The 12668-nt window shown below is 38.0% G+C and overlaps 1 long non-coding RNA gene across 1 annotated transcript; it reads right to left on the bottom strand.

The window, feature by feature from the left end:
• Positions 1-5528: 5528 nt before the first annotated feature.
• LOC129640866 (uncharacterized) lies at positions 5529-8413 on the bottom strand. The gene is made up of 3 exons (XR_008709004.1): positions 8307-8413; positions 8069-8199; positions 5529-6085 (listed from the first exon to the last, which is right to left on the bottom strand). It is a non-coding gene; the product is annotated as an uncharacterized LOC129640866 (long non-coding RNA).
• Positions 8414-12668: the final 4255 nt, after the last annotated feature.

The raw sequence follows: 12668 nt of genomic DNA, 5'->3' as shown, positions 1-12668 counted from the left end.
GTTCTTAACCACAGTAGATTCATTCTTGCTACCGGTCTTTGCATGTGCTCTTCTTTGTAATGTTTTCTCTGTATTCCACTGACCTGATTAACTGGACTCATTTTGTAGCTATCGACTTAAATCTCACCCTAAGGATTTCCTTATCAGTCTCCTGTTAGATTAGATCCCCTCTCATGTATTCTTACCTTCTTGTGATTGTATAATTACGGTTGTACTTGTTTTTGAGATCTGTCTTCTCTGAGAGACCATAACTGTTCTCATGGAAGAGACTATGTCTGTCATCATCTCCATAACAGATTAAGGGCTTTGAATGTTGTCTGACTTGATTGAAGATTGTCACCTAGTGTGAAAAAGAAGGAACTGGAAGATGATCTGCATGTAAGTGTCAGTCTACACCTTTGACAGTGTATAACACCGATTCTTTGGACCTTAAATGAGGAGCAACAACCTTGAGAAGACTTTTATTATTTTTAAAAAATGCTAACTGGAGGTGCAGAGAGCATGGGCCCCATTCCCCCCAGGAATTAAATTGGAGCCAGACCAGCATGGTTGTATTCACAACTGAAACTCCACTAGTGAATATTTTGTTATAGGGATAATTTTGTCATACCTAAATTTCTCTCTTTTTTTAAGGATCTTTCCAAGGAGATTTCTACTTTCTTCATTCAAAGAGACTTCAAACAACCTATAGACATGTTCCAGCAAAGATCTGAACTCTGGCAATAAGCATAGTTCAAATGTGGCCTTCCGCTACACACTACCCAGTCATTTTATTATCTCATCCATCCCTCCATGTTAGTAAAAATATTGAAATATATACTAGGTCTGAATCAAGTGTATAACTTACTGATGTTCTGGAAAAATTATCATCCTCCCAAGCTCAACACCACAGTACCACTAGAAAATATTAAATATCTCCTTCTATTAAAGAAAATATGTATCAGAAATTAATTCCAGGAGGCTCAAAGTTCTTCTTTGAGGTATGCTCAGTGTGGCCTCACATGTCTTATGCCAGGTGTATGACCAGCAAGTGACTGTAAACAGCAGCCTAAGAAGGGAAAGTAAAAGTTATAATTTTTAATTATTTTTTTCTTGGTTCAAAATAAGCCACCAAAATAAGACTTGCCAAAATACTCTTGCGTATATTCTCCATTGATTATTCTCAAAATGAAATTGATGCATGTTGCACAATGCAATATATAGACAATTCATATTGTCAGAATTGCTTGGTGATGAAAAGTGAAAGTTTTGGTTAAATGGCTAAATATTTTATTTAAAATATCTCAGCTGCATTTAGAAGCATGTGAGACATTGTTTCCATTTTCTATTTCCTGCAGTATTCCTCCCAAAGCTAGAGTTTGTTTTAAAAAGATAAAGATTAAACACTGCAGTGAATTATGTCCCCACTCATGTGCAAACACCTTTTTCTTTTTGCTTGTCTTTGTGAATATTTTAAATCTAATATTTATTACATTTTGTTTGAAAAAGAGACAGGTTAAAATGCAGCTTGAAAAAGAAAAGATGGTAACTGTTAAGAGATCTAATTACAATGAACCTACATTAACTAGGTCAGCGAGAGGTTAGGAATGACTTTGTTTGTAATGGAAATAGGAACTTTTCTGGAACATTTAAATAGCTGATATTGTGTCATTGCCTTGGATGTAATTAGTCATTTTGTTAGACTCAGTTTGAGAACGGAATCCTAGGTTGAAAAGTTCAAAGTACAAGGGTAGTACCTAGAGAAGAGCTGGTAGTTGTACTGGGAAACCTAGACATCAAGAGACCCCTCAAAGGCTGATTGCTGAAAGGAAGAAAGCAGCAGGAATCCCCATCCTCTAAGTGTGGAAGCATCAAGGGAAAATTCCATCCTCTGCAGCAGTTGGATAACATTGCTACTAAATGGTTTGGGGTTTACCTATATCCTTTCATATTTGTTTTTCCTAATGCCTTTTTCTGTCTGCACTATTTGATTTTAGGTTGTTCACCCAACTGACAGGTCACATAATCCTCCATAGTTCTATTGTATCTCCTTCAAGGACATTTTTGCTCACAAAAGCTGTAAGACTAAATAACTATGGTGTATTATATACAAATTTCTTGATCTCAGAAAAGCTGATGGCAGAATTTATATGTTATCCTGCTTCTTGCCTTTAATTTCCTTCTTGCTTCCGTTAGGTATACTTTCGCCATGGTTAGTGCCTTCTCCAGCTCTAGAGCAAGAGGGAGGCAAGACTTCAGATTCATGCCAGTTAAGTCATTGGATAAACACTGAGAAGACAAGAGTTGGACATGACTTAGCAACTGAACAAAAACACAATAATTGACTCAGATTATACATTCTTTCTCTAGAATAGCAATGTCTGGGAGAACCTTCTGTGATGATGGAAATATCTGTACTGTTCGATGCAGTTACCACTGGTGCAACTAATGTTTTAATTTAATTCTTTTAAATTTAAATAGCCACATGTAGCGCATAGCCACTGTATTAGCACAGCTCTCAAATATGCCTTTCTAGTTATCATGCTCAGCTATACAATATCATTTTGTTAATTCCAAAATTACCAATTTAGGAACCATGATTTTTTTAGTTGAACTAACCTATCGCTGACTTTATGAGCTATAAAGAAAATGGCTGATAATCAGATTAACAATGTGAAAAATATTATAGATCAAACGTTTCACTTCTATAGGGACATAATGAATTAATATAGATAATAAATTTGTTAGATGATGAATCACTTTTATTATTCATTGATGTGAAACAGGTCTAAATGGACCTTCACTTGAAAACACTCTTGTGATGGTTAATTTTAGGTGTCGATTTGACTGGGCTCAGGGAATGCCAGGCAAAACTTATTTGGTGGTGTGGCTGTGTGGGTATTTCCAGAAGAGGTTACCAGTTGAATTAGTCGACTAAGAAGAGATCCACCCTCACCGGTGCAGGTGGGAATCTTCCAATCAGTTGAGGGCCAGAATGGAACAAAAAGCTAACGGTAAGGCACTTCTCTCTCTTCTGGAGCTGGGACATCCATTTCTCCTACCCTTGGAGGTCAGAGCTCCTGGTTCTTGGACCTTATGACTCTGGGACTTAACACCATCAACTCCCCTGGTTCTCAGACCTTTGGGCTCAAACAGTTATACAACCAGCTTTCCTGTCTCTCCATAACTGCATGAACTGATTCCTACAATAAATCTCCTCTTATATGTCTGTATGTATTCTGTTGGTCTTGTTTGTCTGGAGAACCCTGACTAATACAACTCTTTAATTGTTAGTTATTCCTTTATCTGAACTATACTAGACACTGGACTAGTGCTGGAGATTTTTTAAATGATTTGCCTTCAAGAAGCTTTCTGTCCTAGAAATTAAATATGTATCTTTGACATTATAGTTTAATATTACTATAAATATTATATATTTACCACTTTGAAGATATTTAAGAACATTAAATCACCTAAGGTCCTCCAAAAAAGTTCATTTTTAGAGATGTATTTTTAAAATGTATTTTTATCTCATGTATTTCATATGTTTCACATAAATCTGAGCTTTCCCCAGATTAGGACAAAGTCATGGTTTTTATATTTTATTTAATTGTATTTACATTGATTATTATTTATATGAGTCATGGTTTCTTTAGTATAATGTATTAGCATATAGTATAGTTTATGTGTAGGTATAATATATATATATATATATCTCAATATTTAAGGTTTGGCTATATTTTTAGGTAATAATAAATTGAAAATTTTATAATATTTAAACCATGACTTAGTTTTATATATAGTATATAGCATTAATGTATTAGTGTAAGTACTACATTTCTCATAAGTACTATAAGTTCAGCTATAATTATATAAGAATAACCATAAGTATATATATATTAATATAAAGATAAGTACTAATAATTTCTTATTTTAATTTCTTGCATGATTATTTTAACACCTAATATGTCTATCATTAGTAAAAATGGTGAATCAGTTTGCACTTGATGAAAGGGGCTTAATATATTAGCTTTTCCAGGAATATTGAGTATGGGTTATAGAGCCAGACTGCCAAATTGTTCAGTTCCTTGCTCTCTCAACATACTAAATGTAACCTTGAACAAGTCATTAAATTTATCTGTGCTTCAACTTCCTCACTGGAAAATTAGAAAATAATATCTGCCTCTTCATAGAGTCATTGTGAGAATTACCTTAAAAGAGTCATTAAAAAAAAGTGCTTTACATAATCCCTGACACATGATAGTGTTCAGTAAAACTTTATTTTTATTATAAATTTTTTTTCTTACTACTACTCCTACTATTTGGAATATTGCAGGACATAGAGACTCTGTATCATATTTTTAGAGGAGATATTTGAGGAAGGGGAGCCTGTCACTGCTCATATATTATCATAGTATACCAGGTACTAAACCAGAGTTTAAATACTGGAAGATTTTTACCCTTGGTATCTACATTTGTAGACAAAAATCTTCAAGTATTTTTATTTCCTTATAGAATGTTAATTTACTTATATTTTTCCTCTCAGTCCAAGGTTAGAAAGTCCACACCATTTTGTAAGTTTGTACTTTAATTTAAAGAATATATATTTAACATGGAGTCATTGCAGAAGATTACCCTATGTTGGAAAAAACTTTATTTTTTTCTGAAGGACATGTGTATATGAAATTTGAAAATATAGGCTTTACACTGTATGCCTCTAGAGACAAGGAATGGATATATTAAAAATGGGAAAAAAAAAACTTCTAAGGAAACTTTTAAAAATATATACTGCACTGCTGCTGCTAAGTCGCTTCAGTCGTGTCCGACTCTGTGCGACCCCATAGACGGCAGCCCACCAGGCCCCACCGTCCCTGGGATTCTCCAGGCAAGAACACTAGAGTGGGTTGCCATTTCCTCCTCCAATGCATGAAAGGGAAAAGTGAAAGTGAAGTCGCCCAGTCGCCACCGACTCTTAGCGACCCCATGGACTGCCGCCTACCAGGCTCCTCCAACCATGGGATTTTCCAGGCAAGAGTACTGGAGTGGGGTGCCATATACTGCACTAGTAAGGATATAATATTTGAGAAAGGCTATGATTCAAAAGCATGATCAGAAAATTTCAAATAGAGCATTGAATTAGATCTCTAAATACCACCATGCACTCAGTAAATAGATGGGGCTGGCAGTGCAAATCAAATTGGGAAAACTGAACATCTCAGTAATGCTGCCAGTTTCTCAAGCCTCAAAGGTTTACATCTTTGAATTCTTGCCTAAGTCAGTATTATAGTATATGGAATGTTCCGTGAGTTTAATTTAAGCTCTGCATTTAAAGGTATGTAATTGTAATTCCACTCCTCAACTATAAACTTATAGGGGATTTGAAGGAAATAACTGGCTACAAATGGGAGAGTTAAATAGGAAAATGTGGGCAGTAAGTATGTTTTGAACCCCTATTTCTCTCTTAGGATTAGATTTGAGGCCATTAGCTGCTATAACAAATAAACACACAAATGTGCACTAGCTCAACTACAGTAAAGATTTATTTCCCACTCAAGTTCAAAAATTGAAGTTCTTAGTTCGTGGATGGTCTGAGCAAACTTCAGAGACCCAGGCTTCTCCAGTTTTAGTTCAGTTCAGTTCAGTTCAGTCGCTCAGTCGTGTCCGACTCTTTGCGACCCTATTAATCGCAGCACGCCAGGCCTCCCCGTCCATCACCAACTCTGGAGTTCACTCAAACTCATGTCCATCAAGTCGGTGATGCCATCCAGCCATTTCTCCAGTTTAGGATGTGTTCTTTTCAGCATGTTGTTTCCAGTATGGCAGACTAGGCCTCAGTCAATCAAAAGGGAAAGGAATAAATATCATCAGTGGAAAGGTTTCCTAGACAAGACCTGGAAATAGAACAGGTGACTAATAGTCATATTCCACTGGCTGGAACTCAGTTACATGGCCACATCTCACTTCAAAGGAAGCGGGAAAAGAGTCCAGGGTATGCCCAGGATGACAGGCCACAGCCACACTCCTCTGTGTAGACTCATCTCTGAGGACTGTAGTTTCCTCTCCTCAGTCTCTAGTGCTCTCCCAGCTGCCTCCATCACCTCTTCAACTGCTGGAGGAAAGCAGTCTATTTAATTCACAGTTATGTGTCAGCCCTGGGTGTGAATTTTAAAAGCAGAAGACTGAAGAATGATTACTCATTCCATAAGAAGACAAGTAGACAATTTTGTTGTTCTCTTGGTTGTGATTTTGTGGGTTGGGTTGGTTGGTTGGTTGGTAAAACAGGTTCAAAAAATACTTTGAGCAAGGTCCTTAATCCACACACACAAAAAGGCAAGTTCTAAAAACCAGTAAGATTTTTGGAAAATGGGAGAGAAAGTGCAAATTAAATAATAGTACAAATAGCATCTGTTTAATTCTGGCTTTTTCTTAATATCTTTAGCTATCCACAATGCAAAGTTTTGGCAGATTGGTGTCTGTACTGGTGTTAAGTAAAAGATGTATCTCATCAAGTCAGCAACAGAGACCATGTGTTAATTCCTATACTTAGTTTGCGTTTTTAAAATAGAAATCGTTAAGTACAAGGTGTTCCAAAACTGAAATCTTGACTCTTTCAGAAACTTGCTCCACCCACATACTGTCCCTTCTCTGTTGATGCAACTCTATCCTAAGAGTTGCACAAGACCAAAATTTAGAGTCATTTTTAACATCTTTCTCTCATACCTCTTATCCAAACTTCTCTCTTCTCTTATCCAAGAAATCCTATTGATTCCATGTTCAAAACACCCAGAATATGAACACTTCTCCTCATCTTCACTTATGGATTGAATCCCCATCCTCTTTCATCTTGATTACTGAAATAGCCTCTTAACTAATTTCAGTGTTTTTATTTTTGCCTACCCATCCCCACCTGTACCTCCATACCATACTATACACACACAGAGACTACTCTCAACCCATGGGGTTGGGGAAGAAGCAAAAGTTGAAACAGTGAAATTCGTCTGGGAGCTACCGTAGTAATCCAGGTAAGAGGCAGCGAATGTTCCTACCACTTTCTCCATCAGTCCGCTTCAGCCATAATGACCTTATTGCTATTTCTGAACAAGCTATCCTCTCACGTTTCCCTCTCATGTCACTTCTCAACCAGGCCTTTCCTGAGCGTCCTATGTCCATCCTCCTGCTCAGAATTTTCAAAGCCTCTTGAAATGAGTGTTCACTTTCTCTTTTCTTAATTGAGGTGTAATTGAAATAGGAAATTGTATTAGTTTCAGGTACACAACATAGTGATTTGTTATTTGTATATACTGCAAAATGATCACTGTAAGAAGTCTAGTTAACGTCCATTACTACACAGAGCTACCAAAACAATGCTTTTCTTGTGACGAGTGCTTTTGGGGAACACATGTATACCTGTGGCGGATTCATTTTGATTTATGGCAAAACCAATACAATATTGTAAAGTTAAAACATAAAATAAAATTTAAAAAAAGGACCTACTGTCATAGCAACTGTCAAATATGCAATACATGATTTTTTATTATAGTCACCATGCTGTACATTACATCCATGTGATTTATTTGTAACTGAAAATCTGTACTTGTGCCTTTTACCCCTTTACACATTTTGCTGAGCTCCACCCCCCACCTCTGGTAAACACAAATCTGTTCTCTGGATCTATGAGCTTGTTTTCTCTTTAAGATTCCACATGTAAAATCATATGGTATTCCTCTTTCTCTGTTAGACTTATTTCACTTAGCGTCATGCCCTCAAGGTCCATCCACGTAGTGGCAGTGGCAAATGGAAAGATTTCATTTTTTATGACCGAATAATATCGCATTGTATTTATTTATGATACCGTACTTTATTCATTTATCTGTCAGTTAGTTTTAAGTTGTTTCCATGACTTGGCTATTGTAAATAATGCTGCAATGAGCATGGGGATGCATGTATGTTTTTGAATTAGTGGTTTTTTTGTTTTTTCTTTAGGCAAGTACCTAGAAGTGGAATTGCTAGATCACATGGACTTCTGTTATTAAGACTGGAAGGCCTCCTCCCCCCCATACTGTTTTGCATAGTGGCTGCACTAACTTACATTCCCAGCAGTAGTCCATAAGGGTTCTTTTTCTCTGTATCCTCACCAACATGTGCTGTGTTCATGTCTGGTGGTTTCTTCATCTTTGTCACAAGCATTCTTGCCGCATAACTACTTAGCCACAAGGCAGTCTTGCCATAAAAGATAAGTAACAAAAAATAAAAGGACATTAAAAAGAATGTAAACAGGAAACATCAGAAAGGAATAGATTATTGCAAAATACAAAATATTTGAATACCTTTAAAATATGTGTAGACTCATGGCAATACTTCTCAAAACAAATTTATTGGCTTGTACCAAAACACTTGTCTTCCAGGTCTATTTTCGTAGTATTTTATATCTGGTTTTTTGGGTTTTTTTTGTTTTTTTTTTGTTTTGTTTTGTTTTTTGGCTTGTTGATCCTTCTCCTTGTTCAGAACCATACATTTTCTTTTTTCACTAAAATGTCTTCCTTCATTTAGATAGACTTTCCAAATATTAGGATGCCTATTTATAACTGAGCTTTGTACTGTGTTGTGTAAACCTTCCACACTATTGGTTTTTCTTGGAATATTATTGTCACATGTCCATTGAGCGGCATTCCAAAGTTCTGTGGGAAATGGGTATTTGGCCTCTTTCTCCTCCAATGTACTGTATTTCAAAAACAAAAAACAAAAACAACTTTTGGTGCAAAGTCATCATCATCTGTCACACGTTTTATACATCAAACCAAACTATCAACCATTCATTTTATTTTTACAGAAAAATTGCCATATAGCCAATTAGTTTTGCTGCAAAAATGTGGCAAAATGCTTGTGGCAAAGATGCTTAGGGCAAAAGTACCTAGAAATGTTATTTTTTGACTTTTTAAATAATAGCCATTCTAATAGGTATAAGGTGATATCTCATTATGGTTTTGGTATGCTTTTCCCTGATGATTGATGGTCTGAATTTGGCAATAAGGAGTTCATGATCTGAGCCACAGTCAGCTCCCGGTCTTGTTTTTGCTGACTGTATAGAGCTTCTCCATCTTTGGCTGCAAAGAATATGATCAATCTGATTTCGGTGTTGACCATCTGGTGATGTCCATGTGTAGAGTCTTCTCTTGTGTTGTTGGAAGAGGGTGTTTGCTATGACCAGTGCGTTCTCTTGGCAAAACTCTATTAGCCTTTGCCCTGCTTCATTCTGTATTCCAAGGCCAAATTTGCCTGTTACTCCAGGTGTTTCTTGACTTCCTACTTTTGCCTTCCAGTCCCCTATAATGAAAAGGACATCTTTTTTGGGTGTTACTTCTAAAAGATCTTGTAGGTCTTCATAGAACCATTCAACTTCAGCTTCTTCAGTGTTACTGGTTGGGGCACAGACTTGGATTACTGTGATATTGAATGGTTTGCCTTGGAAATGAACAGAGATCATTCTGTCATTTTTGAGATTGCATCCAATTACTGAATTTCAGACTCCTTTGTTGACCATGATGGCTACTCCATTTTTTCTGAGGGATTCCTGCCCGCAGTAGTAGATATAATGGTCATCTGAGTTAAAATCACCCATTCCAGTTCATTTTAGTTCGCTGATTCCTAGAATGTCGACGTTCATTCTTGCCATCTCCTGTTTGACCACTTCCAATTTGCCTTGATTCATGGACCTGACATTCCGGGTTTCTACGCAATATTGCTCATTACAGCATCGGACCTTGCTTCTATCACTAGCCACATCCACAACTGGGTATTGTTTTTGCTTTGGCTCCATCCCTTCATTCTTTCTGGAGTTATGTCTCCACTGATCTCCAGTAGCATACTGGGCACCTACCGACCTGGGGAGTTCCTCTTTCAGTATCCTATCATTTTGCCTTTTCATACGGTTCATGGGGTTCTCAAGGCAAGAATACTGAAGTGGTTTGCCATTCCCTTCTCCAGTGGACCACATTCTGTCAGACCTCTCCACCATGACCCGCCTGACTCTAAATAGAAGTTTCATTTTCAGGATAATGTCTAGAGAGAGGGTTACTCTAGGAATCTCTCTCACTGTGATGGTAAGTCTTTCTCAGAGGCCCCTTGCGAACCTCTTTTCAGTTAGCTGGGTCACATGTCATCTCTAGCACCCATCACTTGGTCTAGAGGGGCAATTAGCTTTAGGTGCACTAGACCCGCCCGCCAGAGCAACCTGGAGTGATGAGGTCAAGTTCTCCTGAGACCTACAAGAGGTATGGGGAAGAGACGATACCTTGAATAAAGTCTAGGTATTGTTGGAAGGAAGGGAGAAACCAATGCTTGTACGCAGCAGAAATGTCTGTTTCAAATGGTGATTGTTGTTCATATATAAAATACAGCTCTCCAAAAATCAAAAGCAAGTGAAAAATTTGAGGGAGCACTCTTCTATATATACAGAATTGTTGTTCTGTAGCTTCATAATCTTTCAGTCAGGAGATTTTTGCAGTCCTGTCTTTCAGTTTCATGGTGTGCTTTCAACCTTTTTTCAAAAAGGACTTATATACCAACTTGGTCATTTTGTGGCTGCTGTTTTTTAAACTGGGCTTCCCAGGAGGCTCAGTGGTAAAGAATAAGGCTGTAACTTTGGAATGGTAGCAAACATTTTATTTGCCTTCTGTATTTGTTACTGTGCATTTCAGATTATGTTTTTTTCTAACTTTTTATTCAACCAAACTTTAACGAGCACTATCCTTACCTGGGCTTCCCCAGTGGCACAGTGGCAAGGAATCTACCTGCAAGTCTGGAGCCGCAGGAAACATGGGTTTGATCCCTGGGTCAGGAGGATCCCCTGGAGGAAGGCATGGCAACCACTCCAGTATTCTTGCCTGGAGAATCCCATGGACAGAGGAGCCTGGTGGGCTACAGTCCATGGGGTCAAAAATAGTTGGACATGACTGAAGTGACTTAGCACACACACACTCATCCTTACTCAAGGTACTTTTTACACATCTTTCATACATTACTGACATATATATATAGTTCAGGGATTTGGTGGTGAGAGAGTTTAAGGAGGATATGCTGGGGTATTGGATAATAGGGTTTGCTTGGAGTGAGGGATTAATTAGAACAAAATAGGACCTATGCGAACTCTCATTACATCTTACAATTATATAACATCTTGGCTGTGCTCCTAGATTAGCTGCATTCAAGCATCCAGCAATACTCTTGCTTTACTTGCCACTTGATTTAAATGTGACCGTAATTGATGCTTATAAACCAATAATATGGCTAGAGACCCGTCTCTTATAACCAGCTAGAAAAAATTCCTGAGCCTTATCACTTCATCTATAAAATAGAAAGACAATCTGCCTTACTGAAGGAGGGAAGATTTAAATGCAATGAACTATGTAAGATCATGAGACAATGCCTGACATAAAATAGGCCCAGGAGTCTCAGTGCAGGAGACCCGGGTTCCATCCCTGAGTTGGGAAGATTCCCTGGAGTAGGAAATGGCAACCCACTCCAGTATTCCTGCCTGGAGAATTCCATGGACAGAGGAGCCTGATGGGCTACAGTCCATGGGGTCACAAAGAGTTGAACACGACTGAGCGATTGAGCATGCGTGCACACAGACCATAAGGGTTTAGCGACTTCTAGAAAATGCCCATTGACGGAGTCTCCTAATTAAAGAAGTTAACCATCAAAGGGATTGAAACATGTAGGTACAAATCCTTTTATTGTATAGTATTATAAGATTATTTGTTTGTTTTAGTGAAGAGCAAAGAATAAAGAATGTAGTAATTGGTACAGTTTAGTTTCTTCACCCCCAACCCTCCCCTCCCTGCTAAGTTGCTGCTAAGTCGCTTCAGTCATGTCCGATTCTGTGCGACCCCATAGACGGCAGCCCACCAGGCTCCCCCGTCCCTGGGATTCTTCAGGCAAGAACACTGGAGTGGGTTGCCTTTGGTATAGTTTAGTTTCTTCATTCCCAGCCCTCCCCTCCCTATCCCACCATCAATTTACCAAGAACCCCAGGGACCAGACAATTCCATTCTGGTGGGTCCTTGCCAACAATGGAGTAGAGGTTGGAGCCATGTGGACATGAGCCAAGGAATTCTAGCAGCTTCTAAAAGTTGGAAGAGGCAAGAAATGGATTCTCTTCCAAAATGAACCAATCCTGCAGACACATCAGTTTTAGTCCCACTGATTTTAGCCCTGTGAGACTTAATTCAGCCCTCTGACTTCCAGAAGTATAAAAGAATAGATTTGTGTTAAGCCACTCACCACAGCCATAGGGAACTAATAAAAGTGATTTTCCTAGTTACATGAATATAGTGAGGGGGCACCTAGGAGGATAGATTCCTTTTGACACTCACTCCTTACTGTTGCTGCTTAAAAACCCATACGAGAAATGTGCATGAAGAACCTTGGAGCCTTAGAGAGATTGGGACCAGGACAGAAATCTGGAGTTAGAGTGACCTGTCAGGATAGACTAGGGTGGTTCTGACCAAGACATGGTAACAGAGAAGAGCAATGACTCATCCCTGAACAACCAAAAAAGAAAAAAATGTTTCATGTAGTCCAATTAGAATACCCATTCTGTTTAACAACCCTAACTGACAAGTGAGAAGCAACATATTTAGTCATCTGGTATGAGTCGTTTATCTATTAGCAACTCTATGGGAAAATAC

The sequence above is a fragment of the Bubalus kerabau genome, unplaced genomic scaffold (genome assembly GCF_029407905.1).
Source record: "Bubalus kerabau isolate K-KA32 ecotype Philippines breed swamp buffalo unplaced genomic scaffold, PCC_UOA_SB_1v2 scaffold_50, whole genome shotgun sequence".
In the NCBI taxonomy this organism is placed as follows: Eukaryota; Metazoa; Chordata; class Mammalia; order Artiodactyla; family Bovidae; genus Bubalus; species Bubalus kerabau.
This window is presented reverse-complemented; position numbering and strand designations above follow the sequence as displayed.